The sequence below is a fragment of the Streptopelia decaocto genome (assembly GCF_964273445.1).
Source record: "Streptopelia decaocto genome assembly, chromosome: 8".
NCBI lineage: Eukaryota > Metazoa > Chordata > Aves > Columbiformes > Columbidae > Streptopelia > Streptopelia decaocto.
In genome coordinates, this window is record NC_138662.1 from 3,363,188 (window position 1) to 3,379,539 (window position 16,352).

At 39.0% G+C, this 16,352-nt stretch overlaps 1 protein-coding gene across 1 annotated transcript in view; it reads right to left on the bottom strand.

Moving 5' to 3' along the window:
- The window catches only part of SLC6A11 (solute carrier family 6 member 11), a gene marked incomplete at both ends in the record, with an annotated part of 85,635 nt that overhangs the window by 44,951 nt on the left and 24,332 nt on the right, over positions 1-16,352 (bottom strand). The gene's annotated exons all lie outside the window — the stretch shown is intronic.

Below are 16,352 nucleotides of genomic sequence, written 5' to 3' on the forward strand. Positions count from 1 at the left end.
CTATAAATATTTACTTTAAATAATAACATACCTTAAACTTAACTCTCCACAATTATCTACAGCCACTTCTGCCTGTGCAAAGGAGGTATAAAATATGCTAATATGCAATGATACTCTCATACATCTGCCTTGTACAAGTCAAAATTACTTAACAAGCTACAAGAATGAGGAAAATCATTTGGTGAAAAATATAACCTGTACAGCCCTCAAAAATATTCATTTTAAATTCAAGAGTTCATTACATGCCTCATAGCTATGTAAATGAAACAGATACATCAGTGAATGCACCCATGAAAAGATTCTCAAACACATTTTCATGACTAATGAACTGAATTTTGATTTGCAGACCATGCTGACTATTTATCCCAAACATGAAATCATCTCATGGGTGCCTCAGCTGGTACACTCAGAAATGAGGAACTTACAATCACGTGGCAGATCTTCAAACATGTCCAGCTGCTCAAGACATGTAGACATGTAGACACTTGACTCTCACTGACCCTAACAGGTCGTAAGTGTCTGTCTATCTTTCAGGTGTCTTATCCCTTTTGAAAACACAAGCCATGATTTTCCCATGGAGACAACCAGTATGTTCCTACAGGTCTCAGAAGCCTGAATTGATGAATTCATAGGGCAGTAAAATACCACATGGAAAGCTTTATCCCGATTATTACATTTACTGTCATTGATTATTAGTGGAAATGCAACCTGATATGACTGGCTGAGTTCAAACAGACCCTGTCTCAAAGAGACTGCTCTCCATATTTAGGTTCCAAATAAAAATGGATCAGCAGTTAATGAGAAGTAAAAAAGAAACACACAGAATGGACCTAGTCATGCTCTGAGTCTTATACTGGCTAGGAAGGATGGAGTAGCCAGCAACTGGTTTTCATGTTTCTGTATTTAATTCTTTGCCAGCTATTTTTCTCAACTTCTTCTAAACCAATAGATGCTTTTAATACAGGATAATCATCAGACATATACATTTGATGACATGGAAGGTATTGCACCCAAGTATCTGTTACAATAAAGAAGAACATTTCATTGCATCATGCTTCATTAATTATACTGGTTTGCAGCCTGCTGTGTTGTGCATCCTGCCACTGCCTTGAACTATTTCACATCAGTAAACAGACTGTAACTTGGTAGAGGCAGATTTCTTCTCAGGTTCCTTTGGGTGTACATCCTCTCTCAGCTCCATCAGGGAAGAGCTGAAACCACTCATCCCTACGCCCAGGAGAGGTCAGGTAAAGACACCCTTGCACGGGAGTCTGTAATCCCGCAGCAGCCATCCCACCTTCTAGGGTTATATGTCGTGGTTTTCTGTTGGCTTCTCCAAATGCCTCCCACAGCCCACACATGTGTTTAAACATTGTGGCAAGCACTAGAATCACAACCTTGACCATCCTTTTTTATCATGAGGATAGAGGTGCCTCAGCTTTAGAGAATGAGAACTCTCCTTCCTTCCTGGTTACACTGCAGAAAGAGGGTTATTCAGATTGGATATTAGGAAACGCTTCTTTGTGGAAAGGGTTGTCAGGCATTGGAACGGGCTGCCCAGGGCAGTGGTGGGGTCGCCATCTCTGGAGGAGTTTAAAAGACAAAGATGAGGCTCTTAGGGGCATGATTTAGTGGTAGAGTTTGGTTATGGTTGGAGTCGATGTTCTTACGGGTCTCTTCCAACCAAAACGATCCTCTGATTCTATAAACAGACTGCAGTTGGCTCAGCAGTTCTGGCAATAAGCAGTAATGCAGAGATCCAGAATAACAAAGAGATACCAAGGAAGCATGTGTGGGAAAGACAGACCCTTCCTGAGCCAAGTGACATTGTTGATAATGTTTTGGTGTTAGTGCTCATACAGCTAAACAGGCTGCTACAACTGCAAGCTTCTCTTCTGCTGCAACAGGTACGTGCTGTGTGTTCAGTGAGAAGGCCACCACTTGTAGGTGGTATTTGAGTCTCCCCATGCGCTGAGCCACTTAATTCCATTGCACCCCGTGCATCAGCTGCTCATTTTCTCATGCTTCCAGGAGCCGAGGGAAGATGGGGCATTTTAGAAATCAAATGCCATTATTAGTATCATCATCACATCTGTAGGCATGAAAAGTTTCCTGGATTGTTTTCTTTTCTTTCAACACATCAGACCTCTCTGAATATAAATGTGAACATAACTGTTTCTAATTACATTGCATCCTGTTTTAATTGACTTAATTGCTTGGTATGTTAATTTGCATTCCAATACTCAAAATGCTTTTTTTAAACCCTTGTCAGAGCAATGCCAGTGTTCAAGCATTTGGAAACAAAATAAAAATTTCTGGCATGCTAGTTTTTGCATCAAGTTCTCCTATTACAATGTAACTGAAAGACAAATTTACAAAGATATTTAGACATACAAGTATGTGGAAAGGGACATCTAACAGCTCTCAAGCATACTTAGGTGCTTAACTGAAAGTACATAAGGACCAAAGATCCTGAGAAGATACTTTGTTGACTGCTGTGAACTTTAGGTACCAAAGTATTGCAAATAAGTACAAAGAAAGGGACCTTTAAATACCAAAACCTTAAAAGACTTAGATGCTGTGTCACTCAGGGTTAGTTATGAAGATACGTAGGTACCTATGCAATGATTTAATGAGTAAGGCACCATGAACATCTTGAGGGCTGAACTGGCTGTCAGTTGGCATCTTTTCAAGCCTAAGTATCTTCAAGTGCAAATATGGTATATATGTTCAAATTTGGCTATTGGGACTGTTGAACATCTTGTCCTAAATGAAAAGGTCTTTTCTGAACATTCTGGCCAGATCACGCTGCAGAGGTTTGAGTGAAGGTGACTTGGCTTAGAGGAAAATGTAGAAGAAATCCATGATAAATCTGTTGGGAATAAGGAAGAAGCCCTGCATGTAAGGAATTGAGGCACACCCTCACAGAAATCTAAAAGCCTAAAAATGGATTTCTCTGGCTATATCTACTGCACAACACAGCAGCCTGATGTTCACACACTATCCCGCAGCAGCTCCTTAGCAGAGTGAGGCCTGAATGGGAAGCAGTGAACTTTAATCCTTTGCTTGGCTTGTGCTGACAACACAACTGAACTAGAATTCACTGAAAAAACACGACTTTCTGAAGCTAGGAAGTGGAGGGAATTCTTTCCTGTAAGCTGCAATGTTCTAGCTTGTTTGCACTAGAATTAACCAACTGCATTTTATAAATGGAATGAAAGTGTTTAACTTCACTTGATGCTTCAAAAAAATTACTGGCTTGCTAATCCTCTTTCCTTGAAGTCCTCTATTGCTCCATTAGGCTCCAAACCCAAGCAGTATCAATGCAAGAATTGCCAGCAATTCGCCCAACTCACTATTGGAACAGTTATGTGGAAAGTAAGACCTGACTCCATGCCCTGCTCATCCTCACCTTTCATTCAGTGTTTCCAGCCTAGTGGTCAGTCATTTAGCCTATTTATTTAGTGGACACTCTGACCATGAAGAACTAGACTGAGACCAGCAACTTCCTTTGTGAAGAGGAGACTGCTGAGCAATCCGCAGATCTCAGTGACCTACGAGGTTTATCTACACAGGATAAATAAAATTATGCTCACACTGCAATATGTTCTCATGTGGAAAAACACCTTGGGAACCAAAATTTCATAATCTAAGTGATGTGAGAAGGAAAAGAGGAATTTTCATCCTGCTTTACAATGTTGATGCAGAAGGTCATATTAACATAACAATAGAAATGCAATTATCTTGCCACTGTCTGGAAGCTCTGGTGTCCTTATAGGCACACCCAGTTACTAACAATTTGGGCATGATTTCCATCAACATTTTAAAAGAAGAGCTCTACATGCCACAGTTTACCCAGACATCTTGACTCCACTAATATTTTTCCAGTTTCACAAATTCTAACTTCCTAGATGTTAACAGCAGATGACAACACTATACAAGATTTTCCTTTTCAACTATCGTAGTGTGCTGTGAAATTTTCTATACATAGTTTGAAAAGGAGTCTTTTGCTGGTAGGATACTATAGCATCTACAGACATGCAAATGACAACTGAAAAGAGATATTTTCAACATTGATTGGATGAAAAAGGGCATAAAACAGTATAAAGGAAGGACAGCTGATTCACAAATCTTTTCAAAGTATGTTAATAGAGGGAAAAATTGCTATCTACCTACCTTTCAAAGCTAAAATTTCGTATGTGGAAAAAGAAACTAAACCAAAACCTCAAAAGAATACCAGGTGAGTGGATTTGTATGATTGGGACGGTGGAGAGGGAAGCAGAAGCAGCAAAAGGACTGATTTTTCTAGATAGGATGGATGTTTTACAGATTTATTCAGCATAATCTTCTGTTTATCTTGTTTGCTTATCCACAGAGGGAAATCTGCTCCAGAATAATCTTGTCAACTGTCCTGAACCAAATACCTTACAAACTGCAGAATTTCTTCTAAGCTACAAAAGAATCATGTGTGAGTACAGACAGTTTCACTCGGAGTAGAAAGAAGTTCAAAACCCAACAGGTAAGAAAATTTAATGGGATTTGAGATCTGGGAGGAAAAAAATCACTAGGAATGCAAGATAAGCCAGAAAATGTGGGTCAGGAGAGGACACCTAATGAAGGTATGTAAGAACCTTATTAAAAGCACAATGAGCACAGGAAGCAGAAGATGCTACATGACACAAGAACAGCAGAAAGGAATCAACACTTCTATGATAATACAACATCCCACCAAGGTCATTGGCTGGGACACAGAAAAATCTCTATCTAGCAGAGTTGTGCAAGTCTCATTTTTATCCATGTGGCAGTGAAGGCAATAAACAAATAAATAAAAGTCTGAGTCAAGCTGAAGCAGCTTCCTTTACAATGAAATGAAAACAACTGCAAAATTCATTTTGAGTCAATACCGAAAAAGAATTACATTCTGTGTTGGCATTGTTTGTACTGAACGGGTGGAAGGGAGACACCACTCAAATGAAATATGCTTTAATAAGCAAAAGTCATTATTTATAATCCTCATTTCAGTATGAAAAATGTTTCCTATTTTTTTTAGCAAGAGTTATTCTTTAGATTGGGTCTGACTTCATGAACTCTCCAGCACTTCCCAAGTTCCACTACAACAACATACTATGTGTTCAAAACTCTGCCTACCTGCCATCAAAAGTTCCAAAAGGAGAAGAAGAAAAACAGTGGAAGTTTTGTCTCAGTGCTGAGGACCCTAGTGCTCTAATAGCCTCTACCAGGCAAACCCAGGAAAACAGCTAAAATTGGAAAGCAATGAAATAGTGCCAAAGGCAGACAATATCAGTGCACTGCAGCAGCTCACATCCCCAGCTGAAGTGAGTGAACAATTCACTTAGCTATTTCTCACCATCAATATTCCTCAAGCAGCATCAAGTTTTCTAAATATGTGTTACTTGAAATTATTTCCCAGCTAATTAGCACAGCTGGTTTTGTTTCCAGATTGCCCAGGACCATTGAAAACAAGATCTGTCTTATTTTTCCTAAAACTGTTCTTCAAGCTTGTTATTTCGACGGGGTCTACAGGCCTAATTTTTAATAAAGGAAATGTGCTGCCTAGATCAAATGCAAAGCTAGATTTCCATGTATTTGTGAAAACCCCCTAATTTAACAGCTACTGCTGCCCCAAAACATTCATTTGTTAGACCACCAAGAGAAACCAAAGAGAAATGGTCACAAGTATGGCCTAAGATTTCAAGACAAATATCCTGGAACATCTTCACTGCAGAACTGGTGCACTTCACACCGTACCCCCAGCAACACCCCAGCTCCTCGGTTATCCCTACTGCTCACCTCAGTGTTTTAATACAGGAGAGTGCACAACTCCCCACATCTCCTTCAGAGAGGAACCCTGCTCTGTGAGCAGAAGGGAGTTTTCAGTGATTCTGCAGACCCTGCCCAACCCATACAACTGGAAAACAGAGATTAAGCAGCACTTCTTGGAATAGAATTTCCCCTCTGTGCAAACATAATCAGTAAAGCCCAGTCATGGAGAACAGAACACACAGAAGTGCCTATACAGCATGTAGAAGCAGTTAATTTTATTACATTATTTAAATCAATTATGTGAGCACCTGCATTTAAGCACTAAATAACGGTGAGTGTAGATAAACAGATTCTTTCTTCAATTGACCATATGCATGCACAGCTTAGTAACAACCTAATCACTTACATAAAATGTGACAACAGCTTCTAAAAGAGTGGTACTGATCATAATACATGGGCTGGATCCTGAAAGAACATATTTAAATCACAGTTCCATGTATTTCAATAATTTATTCCAGTAAAAATAGGCCCTTGGTCAAAGTCATAGTAAAATTCAGGGCATCAAGACAAGAGACTCATTTTATCTAGATTAAGGCTCATAGGAACCTCTCTGCAAGGTTACCTTAAGTTTACACAGTCTACAAATAAATGCATAGGTCTATTTCTTGGAGCCCCTGCTCTGAAGTGTTCAGAAAGATTGACTAGCGAATCCAGACAATGCAAACCTTGCTGGCCTGAGCAGGGACACAGCCTGAACTAGGGAACTGGGAGACTCTCCATCATACTCTTTCATCAATTTTTTCCTGTCGTTAAGTGCCAAAGGAGAAGAGAGCAGGAAATACAGTAAATACAACTTGGAAAAATCTTAGGAACTCAGTGCACCGATTTGCATCCTTCCAGCGCTGCTTGCTTCTCAGTCTCCAAAAGTGTATTGCCCACACTCAATATTCATCCTATGCTTACCAACAGCCTGAGTGTCCTCAGAGGAGTTATGTTGATAAAAAAAGTAAAGGACGCAACCATTCTAAACACTAATACGCCTAAGAGTGTGCTATCCATTTACTAGAGAGTGCACTTGTCATGTTAACACACTGTCAACGCAAGAATTCCATCAGTTGTAAAACCACTATGCCCAAAATAATCCCGTGAAGCATGGGAAGGTCTGTACTGTAATTTTTAAACGCAGAAAGTTGCAGAATACCTTTAGCAAAATGAGCACTACAATTCAGTAAGCAGATACAGGTCTGCCAGTGTAAATACAAAAGAAGCAATCCAAAGATAAAATCAGGGTATTACTGTCCCTAGTATCTAAAGGTGTGGTGGGGTTTTTTGTTTTGTTTTGTCTAGGGGAGGATGTTTTGGTTTTGTTTTTCACTCTGAAGAAGATATTGAATTAAATTAATTGCTTTATCTCCACCACAAATGGGCCAGCCTCAAACCCGAATGCCAAATGAAATTATAGGATCCTATAACTCCTAATATCTAAAAGAATAATGTTGGTTTTTTTGGTTAACATTCAAGACCTACCCTGTGGCTGTGGGCAGAGAGAGGACGACTCATCGGGAGGAATCAAACTTCAGCATCTTGGCTGGGCTCATTACTGCAAGCAAAAGTGTTTATGTAGAGCTCCCATCAAGTGGAGTATTCGCAGAGCCACAAATATCTCAAAATCAAAGACTGTTATTTAATCAAGTAAAAGTCAACTTAAAAAAAAAAATCAATCAGGAAGAATTTTAAATATAAATTAGGACTAATTAATCAACTGAGGGCTTTTTTAATTTTGAAAAGGTCTTTAAAAAGTTCAATGCTGCTCCTTTTCAGAACCTTCCAGGATTTTCAGACTTCTGAATGCCATCTAGTTTGCATTTATACACAACAAGCCAGATACTGGTTTTAGTTACTTATATGCACAGAAATCTTAATTTTGCAATGGCTATTCCTGATATAGGAAAAGACTATTTCTATGAAAATAATTTACAGCAGGTCTGAATTATCCCAGACCAGCACCTGAATTTCCAGTTTTGTTACTGAGTTTACACACGCAGAAAGAGGGGACTGATAAGGTACCAAATGAATCTGATTTCTTAGCTACTCTAGATGTGCCTTTCAGCTCTCACTGAAGGCACCAGTCAGTATGTTTTGACATATTCTAAAAATATCTAACCTATAAAGCAGATAATACAAGGGTCAGAACAGGACGGATCATTTTCCTGTCATGCAAAATTTTTGGCCAACTCTTTCCTCTGATCCAGGGGACAGTAGAGGTTTGTTTGGCCTTTTTTTTTGCTGGAGAACATGAAACTGGGTTTTCCAGATGAGTGTTGTTCTCCTGCTCTGAAGAATGACTAGCTTCGGTGAATCGACATTGTCCAGGGAACTAGAGCTTGACCAGAACATTCTTTATCATCTCTGAGTTAGGTTGTTTGCTTGTCCTGCTGAATTTTCCTCACTTGTCTTAAAAAAAACAAAACAAAACCCCAAAGATGAGGTTTCCTGGCTAGATCTCTTCCTCCTTCATGTAGCCCCAAGAGGTTAGAGATGCCAGTGAGCAGATATCACTATAGTAAGTACACCAAAGCAGCCCAGCTGCACAAAGTCCTTCCCTGGGAAGGAGTTAGGAGGAGAATCAGACGCTGTAGGCAGCATATGAGGTGTTACCAAATAAATATATGACTATGTTAGAAATTTTAAATAACTGCAAATATTAAAACCGTATTAACACACAGAACAGCAATACAATAAGAATTAGGAATTTCCCCAGAACTTTGTACCAGAACTAGTCATACATAAGTGTCTTTTTGATATGTAGTCTTTCAATTTTCCTGGCACTCCAACAGATATGTTAGTGGCCATGCCTAAATGATTTATCAGTCAATTCTGCAGTTTTTTGAGAGTACCAGAGCATGATTAAATCTTGTGCAGTAAATGCTGGGGAAAAAGTGATTTGTAAACAAGCACGCAAAAAAGACATCCTCATATCACACTCGTACCGCTTATTTCTTTTGATAATTTTTGTAATAATGGAACTGTCTTGTGTGTTGGACTGGATGACCTTTAACGGTCCCTTCCACCCAAAACCACCCTTTGATTCTATTGGGAGGTTCAGGATGTTTATAGTATAATAAAGAGCTTACCATTTATTATTGAAAAAGGTGTGTGTTTGTCTACCCACAGGACGACAGACAAATTTCTGTCGTCCACTGAGGAATACAGGCCCTTATCGCCATGGTGACAGCTGAACGATGTATTCACCATTAAGCATTCGCAATACTACTTGTGTATTAAGTATAATAATTATGACTAGAAATACAACAAATAGCCTTACCACCTAAACTAATCATTATCCTTATCCTCCAAATTTCTGTTCCCTATAGCTACTATATCTATTATAATGCAGTTAGTTACATCTTTATTTTATTTAAAGACTTATTGCACTGTAACTTCCCTACTAAGCAGCATTTAAATCTAACCTCTAAATCACCTCAAGGCTGACTCAAGGACACTGATCTGTGCTGCAATTTGTGGTTTTGAGCTGAGTTTTAGTATCAGAAGAAGAGGTGATGCGATGCATAAGGAAACGAGAGGAATCACACAATAAAGATACTGGGCTAGAAGACAGTGTGACGTAAGAGTATGTTACTGCCACAGATTTGTTTTTCTATCTTGGGCAAATGCTTTGATCTCTCTGCTCAACAGTGATCTCTGGCTGTGATGTGGATGTAAAGGCAAACACTTTGGGGAATAGAGGCATCTCAGTGTGTTCATCCCAGACTTGGTACACTGAGATTCTAACCTCACAAAGGCACTCCAGGAACAACTGACACACAAACCAAGCCAGAAGAACACTTGCCGACCTTAACTACGATTAGTTATCACACATGCACTGAACACATACTCACAGGAAAGAAATGCGTTTTCATTACAGTTAATTCTGTGCATCAGACTCTTAGAGCAGTGCCTTACACTTTCTACACATGGCACAATCAAGCTTATATAGAATGTTTTGAGTTTTATTCTTTTCTTTTTTAACTACACAAATTTTTCAATTGCCCAGCAGCAGAAGTGAATAGTGTGTGCATGGCAGCCAACTCGCTTCTCAGGACTGTGTTTTCATTACCAGCACAGCACCAGTAGCTGCCCGAAGCTGCCTTTGTTGCTCATGTAGCAATTTATTTCACTAAGCTTTCCCATTCTTCAGGCTGCAGTTGGATTCAGTCCATGTTAGTTGACACCAGGGTGGTATAAAGAATTAAAGTTTGTAAATCTCACAAGAACAGCCTTGTAAACAAAACTTCCACTACAAAGACATCTTTACATTGTAGATAAAGCCAAAAATCTGGCCTATACTGACTGCAGAAACTACAGAGCCTGCCTTCCCACTGGCTAGAATTTGAGATAGTATTAACCTGTGCATACAGTGCCATGGGTACAGATTCCTACAAACTGCTTTGTAAATTGCTAAGAATGAGTCAGTCTTGAAGCTATATAGATTAGCTATAGCTGAGGACAAGCTACCTAGGGGAGAACAGGGGATTACCTCTATTCAGCTGAAGAAATATGAACCATCACTAAGAGACTCAGCACTATAAACACATGCCAACTCTCCTATTTCTGAGTGTGAGGGACCAAGGAGATACTTTGTCAGCTCTTGCCAAACGTGCAAGTAGAAGGTGCAAGTAATATTCCAAATACGTAAACTGAGATCCAACAAAAGCAGTATCTATAGCGATTTCTCTACACACATAAAGAAACTAAGGCATGGGCAACCACACAAACATTTTTGTAAAACATAACTTCATAAAACCTCCAAAGTTACAAATCACAGACACAAACAGTAAGTTATGCACTTGAACAAAAATTTTTTTAGCCCTGATAAATGTGCATCAATAATGAACTTAGTAAAAAGAGCAAGTTATAGTTTGGCTCCTGTTTGATGTTCTTCTGTATGGTGTTGTTCACTGATTATTTTCTTTGGGTGGGGGAATAAGACAATTGGTAAGGAAAGGCATGTTCTGTGAAAGGAAAAATTAAATATGAAGAGGTTGCATAGGAAGAAATGACTAGAACTAGTGCATTTCTAAAGTTTTTGTTTGGTTGGTTTTTAGTTTTGTTTGTTTGCTTTGTTTCCCGGGGTTTTTTGTTGTTGTTGTTCTATCAGGTCACTGTATGTGTTTCTCACAAAGGGCTAAAAGTGCCTGGCAACCTCAACAGAAAGAATAAATCTGTGTTACCTTTAGCCAATCAATGCATTTCTCCTATAGAGATGCTTCAATGTAATCTGCCTTTTGGCTTCATCTGTAATTTTTCAGCATATTTCGCTGCATTACTGCTGCAAGTACCATAGCCGGCCTTCCACCCTTTGCCCCCTCTCCCTTCCCCTGTTCATTCATTAGGTTGACAGATCAGGTGGTTTCTCTGCCCACAAACTCACATCTGCACATGCCCTGAGCTGCCCTCCGGTGCACTGGAATACGCTTCTGACTTGCTTGTGCTGGGGACCAGGGCTTAGATTCAGTCTAAGTAACTATTCATAGGAAAGTGGACTTCTGCTGTTAAGGTGCAGCTGAGAAGGCATGAAATCACCAAGATATAATTTTGATTTAGGTTTATTATTTGGTTCTTTCCCCAGCTGTCAAACAGAAGTCCAGGAAAAACACTACGAGGCAAAAATCCCTCCTTTTTTAACAAATCTGAGGTGTCCTTAAATGCTCAGTGTGCAGGAGAGTGAAAAAAATATCGCAGTAGCTGTTTTAAAAGCTCACACAGAGGAGGCGGATAGCAGGAACTCTGCATGCATCTCATGAATGTTCTACTTTCCCCCTTTGAATACAGAGATCAGTCTTGGACACAGTGTTAAAGCCTCGCCATGAAGGGCTATTCTTTGCTATTACTTTAGGCTAAAACAAAAGACACTTCAGGAGATACAATCATTGCTGCCTAGTTCCTTTTCCTGGGCTCCTACAATGGGCCCCAGTTCTTTTTTTTTTTTTCTTCCACACATCTTTCTCTTATTTTTTTTTCTTCTGTCCTTTTACTCTTTCTTTCTGCCTCATTGAATCCATTAAGGCCTTTATATAGCCTGCTATTGAGAAATAAATTTTCTTTGGGACTAGTGACTGAGTCTTAACTGCTGGCGAGTAAGGCTTAACTCCTGATGGGAGAGCAGAGAAAATGGTGGGTAAAAGGTATGAAAAGTCCATCTCTGAACTTGAGGTCTTTGAGCAAACCTTGCAGTGTCTTGCTAGTAACCAGCTCAAAGAAAACGTGAAGTGTTTAGAGCAGAAGTCATATGAGGGGTGGCTAAAGTCACTTGGTTTGTTCAGCAGGGAGAAGAGGAGGCTAAGAGGAGACCTCATCACAGTTACAGCTTCCTCACAAGGGCAGGAGGAAGGGCAGGTGCTGAACTCTTATCTCTGGCAACCAATAACAGAACCCAGGGAATGGCAGGAAGATGTGTCAGGGGAGAGTCAGGTTGGACATGAAGAGGTTCTTCACCCAGAGGTGCTGGACACTGAACAGGCTCCCCAGGGAGGTGTCACGGCCCCAAGCCTGACAGTGTTCAAGAAGAGACTGGACAACGTCCTCAGACACACGGGGTGACCTGTGGGGTGTCCTGTGCAGGGACAGCAGTTGGACTCAACAATCCTTGTGGGTCCCTTCCAACTCAAAACATTCTATGATTCTATGAAATGATGTCATCACTTACACATATTCAACCCAATATCCTGTTCACTTGTGGCAGGTAACAATAGTCCTGCTCCATTAGGAAAAGAAAGTTTGCTAAGTTGTTTATAACTTTTCCAATGATGTCATGGTAGAAAGTAAAATACTGGAATGAATAACCAAAGTGACAAGTAAAAAGACCAGACTGCCTCATACTTTTATGTTTATATACAACAACTACATCACGAAGCAAGCTTGCAAGGTCATTTCTAATAGTTTATAACGATGAACTGCAAATTATTTTCTTAACCAAACAGTATCCTTTTTAGAGATGCGATGGATAATATGAGGCTATCCAATGATAAATTAGGAGAGAAGTCATAAATGTTTCATAAGGAGATATCGTGTAATCATCTATTATTTTAGGTTTTGACTTGCAGGACTATTTAATCAAAGCATCTTAGACAACTCATGTGTATGTAGAGACAGAAGCTGTATCAGTGCTTTTTCTTATTTTTTTTCAGCAATACCTTTCAGCAATGCTTTCTGTGCTATGCTTGAGAGAGTACCCACAGAGTCAAAAGGGGTAGCAAGTGATAAGCAGAACCATATTAATGTTTTCTAGCATGTTTTCAAGCTAAAGCTTTTTGAGACAGTATGAAAGACATTTTCAAAAAGCCAAGCAAATCTGTTTCAGAGCAACGTCCACACTTCTTTAGAGGGGACACAGCCTCAGCTCTGGGCCTGCTCCTCTAGGTTGTTTTGTAGACACTTGGTACCTGTGAAAGAGTTGATGCTTTCTGCATGTTCTTCTGCCAAGTCAGGACAACATTCCTGACCTTACACCTTTCAGCATCACCCTCTATTTTTACTAACATCTACTTTGTTGTAGTTTTAGAGTACATTAAGTGGAGAGACAGCATAAAGTTAACACACTCTTAAATCAGGATGATGCTGAACTTCAGAGAACAGAACACAAAGAGTAGGAAAAGATCAAAAGAGTCAGAATCAGATAGAATAATATTCAGTGATTATTGAAGCCTCTGTGATATATAAATTAGTTCCACAAAAATTTGAGGAACAGACCCTCATGAGATTTGTGGCTCTTCCAGATGATCCTGAAACAAGGTGACAAGGATTTATGATGACATATTGGCAAACAGCTAATGGAGGAGTACAAAAGAGCACGGAAGAACTATTTGGGTTTGGCTCTGGCAAAAGAACAGAAATATAGTCATTATGATGCTCATGAGAACTCATTCAAAAAGACTCAAGAAATTAGTCTTGGTGTTAGTGATCATACAAGCAGTGGGATATTCTAATATTAAATAACACAAAAATCTTAAAGGTACATGACAATATTGCTTCAGCACTTTATATCAGAAAATGCTTTGTGTAGAGCTGCAAAATGACAAAACCTGACCTACAGTTTTACAACAGACTTTTTGTTTCTTTGTTTACTAAATACCTCCCAGGCCTAAACCAATTTTCTTCCAGCAATCCAGATTTTTTTCAAATCGGTGTTACCCACACATATTACACCAGAAATAATCACACTTACCGGTGTTACCCAGATTTCTTTATGAAAATGTTTCAGAGAACAAATTGGAATTCACTGTAAATCTGAACACAGTTTACTATTTTGTAAGGAACATAAGCTTTTTCTGTTGTCTGCTTTTTGTAACCAAACCATTCTTTAATAATGTGTTCTATTGGCATAGAATATATGGCAAAGCAAATGGTTTGGGATACAAATTCATATGGCAGTATTATATATGAAGAATATTTTGCAAGATGGAAGCTGTCTTTTTGCTAATTCTTTATCTACATTATCCTTTGGGAGACCTGTTGAAGTCTTCAGCAGACTTTGCGTTATTTGTTCATCAGGCCCAGCTCTTTGCGGCTCTTTGACTGAAAGGGTCATAGCTTGATTTTCCATGAAATGTCAAAGATATTGCACATGGACAAGGATAGTTTACAGCATTTATTACACATCGAATATCCACTGCCTGAACCAGCCTTTGGTTCCAAATCTATTAGTCATTATTATATCAATTCCCCTTTTATCAGGAGTTTCGCTTCTCTCTTTGTGGCTTGCTTTCAATCATGTAACACTTAAATATGCAAAGCTGGGGGTGTGGTAAAATGTTCTAATATCCATCCTTGAAGCTGATAGCAAGATTGCAGGTTGCTTTTTAACACTTTGGATTCAACCTTTCCTTATCTACAGAGTGGGCAGAAGTTGTGCTCTTTTATACACCACAGAGGACAGAAGCACATCATGTGATGATGTTATAAAGACAAGAGCAAGTTTGAGCAGTTGTCCCATGGCTGTGGGACACGTTGTGTGCTGATCAGCTGCCACTGCCATTCATCAATAGGCCAGCGATGCTGACTAGGAAAGAAAGACTCCAGAACCAAACCAAACAAAAAAAATCCCAGCTATTAACTTATTAATATAGAAGTATTTCAGTAATTTTGTGTGCATAAATAATTGCAGTCACTCAAACCAGTACTACCTAGGAGCAAATATGATACCAAATGTGTTTTAATGAGGAGTGAACGACAGAAATATAACAAGTTAAGCAAAAAAAAAAAAAAAATCTGTAACAAAATACTGGAATGAACCTACATGTAAGAAAAAACGTGATTACCAGATGACTCTCATGATGAGGACAATTAAGCATTGGAATAGATTGCCCCAAGACATAAGAAATCTCTGCCCTTGCAGGTTAAGACTCAGTCAATCAGAGCACTAAGAAAACTCTTCTGAGTTGACCCTTTTTTGACCAAGCAGCTGGACAAGAGACTTCTCCAGATCCTTTCCAACCTGTACAATGTCATAATTCTATAAATCTACATACCTAACAGGATTCCAGAATAACAATATGAGCAAGGATGTGTTGGTGCATCCAGGAATAGGCAAGAAGCTCGAACAGGAAAGGAATGGATGATGAACAAGACAGAGACAACCATAATGCCTTTGTATGACTCTGAGTCTACCGGCCTCTTCACTTCAAAAGGAATTTGCAGAAGTTGCTACAAGTCAGGAATCACTACAAAGTGAGAGGAGTGATCGCTATCTGAAGAAACTCCCATAACTCTCATTAAAAAAAAGTGAAAAAAAAGAAAAGATTAGGACTACTTCCTTTAGCAAGTGATTTAGAAAAAAAATAGATGAGGAACTTCTGGTGTCCCATTCTCACAGTTTAAAACACAAGAATATGTAGCCAGATTAATAACTGGATGGTCAAGATCCAAAAAAAGAACCGGTTCCTTGGTACCTGAAGATTTCATTAATTTTATATGAAGGCAAAAAATTAGCAAGACTCAGCAACTATGTAGTTATATACATTATAGAAATACTCAGAATTGGCATAATTAGCAATTCAAAAAGATTTTGGAAAAATAAGATACCAAACCAAGCCCTAATGATCAGAATCTAGAGTGATACTTTAAATGTTTAGAAAAATAACTTTCTTCAGCCTTCTGCATAGTTCTTACCTCATCACTGGAAGTATTTGATGCTAACTACTGAAAATACTCTGCGTAAGAAAGATGGGTGTCATGTATTATCAAGCTCAGCAAGTTGCAATATACATATAACATTACTATAACATTACAATGCCATTTTTCTCCTTTTGATTTTGAGGTTCTCATTCAAAGACCCTGCATTTAGTATATAACACTTTAAATGTGAAAGCAAATGTATAGATAACTCCAGATCTAAGATTCAATAACCGATGGTAAGAACCTCAGAAAAGGCACAAACATGTTCCTCCTGAAAACCCTGAAATTATTTTGATATTACACATCTGTTGGAATGCAAAACTAAAATGTTCTGAGAGAAAGTGATGACTACCAACAATAGTCATGGAAAAGTCTGAACCATCTCGTTAACAGCG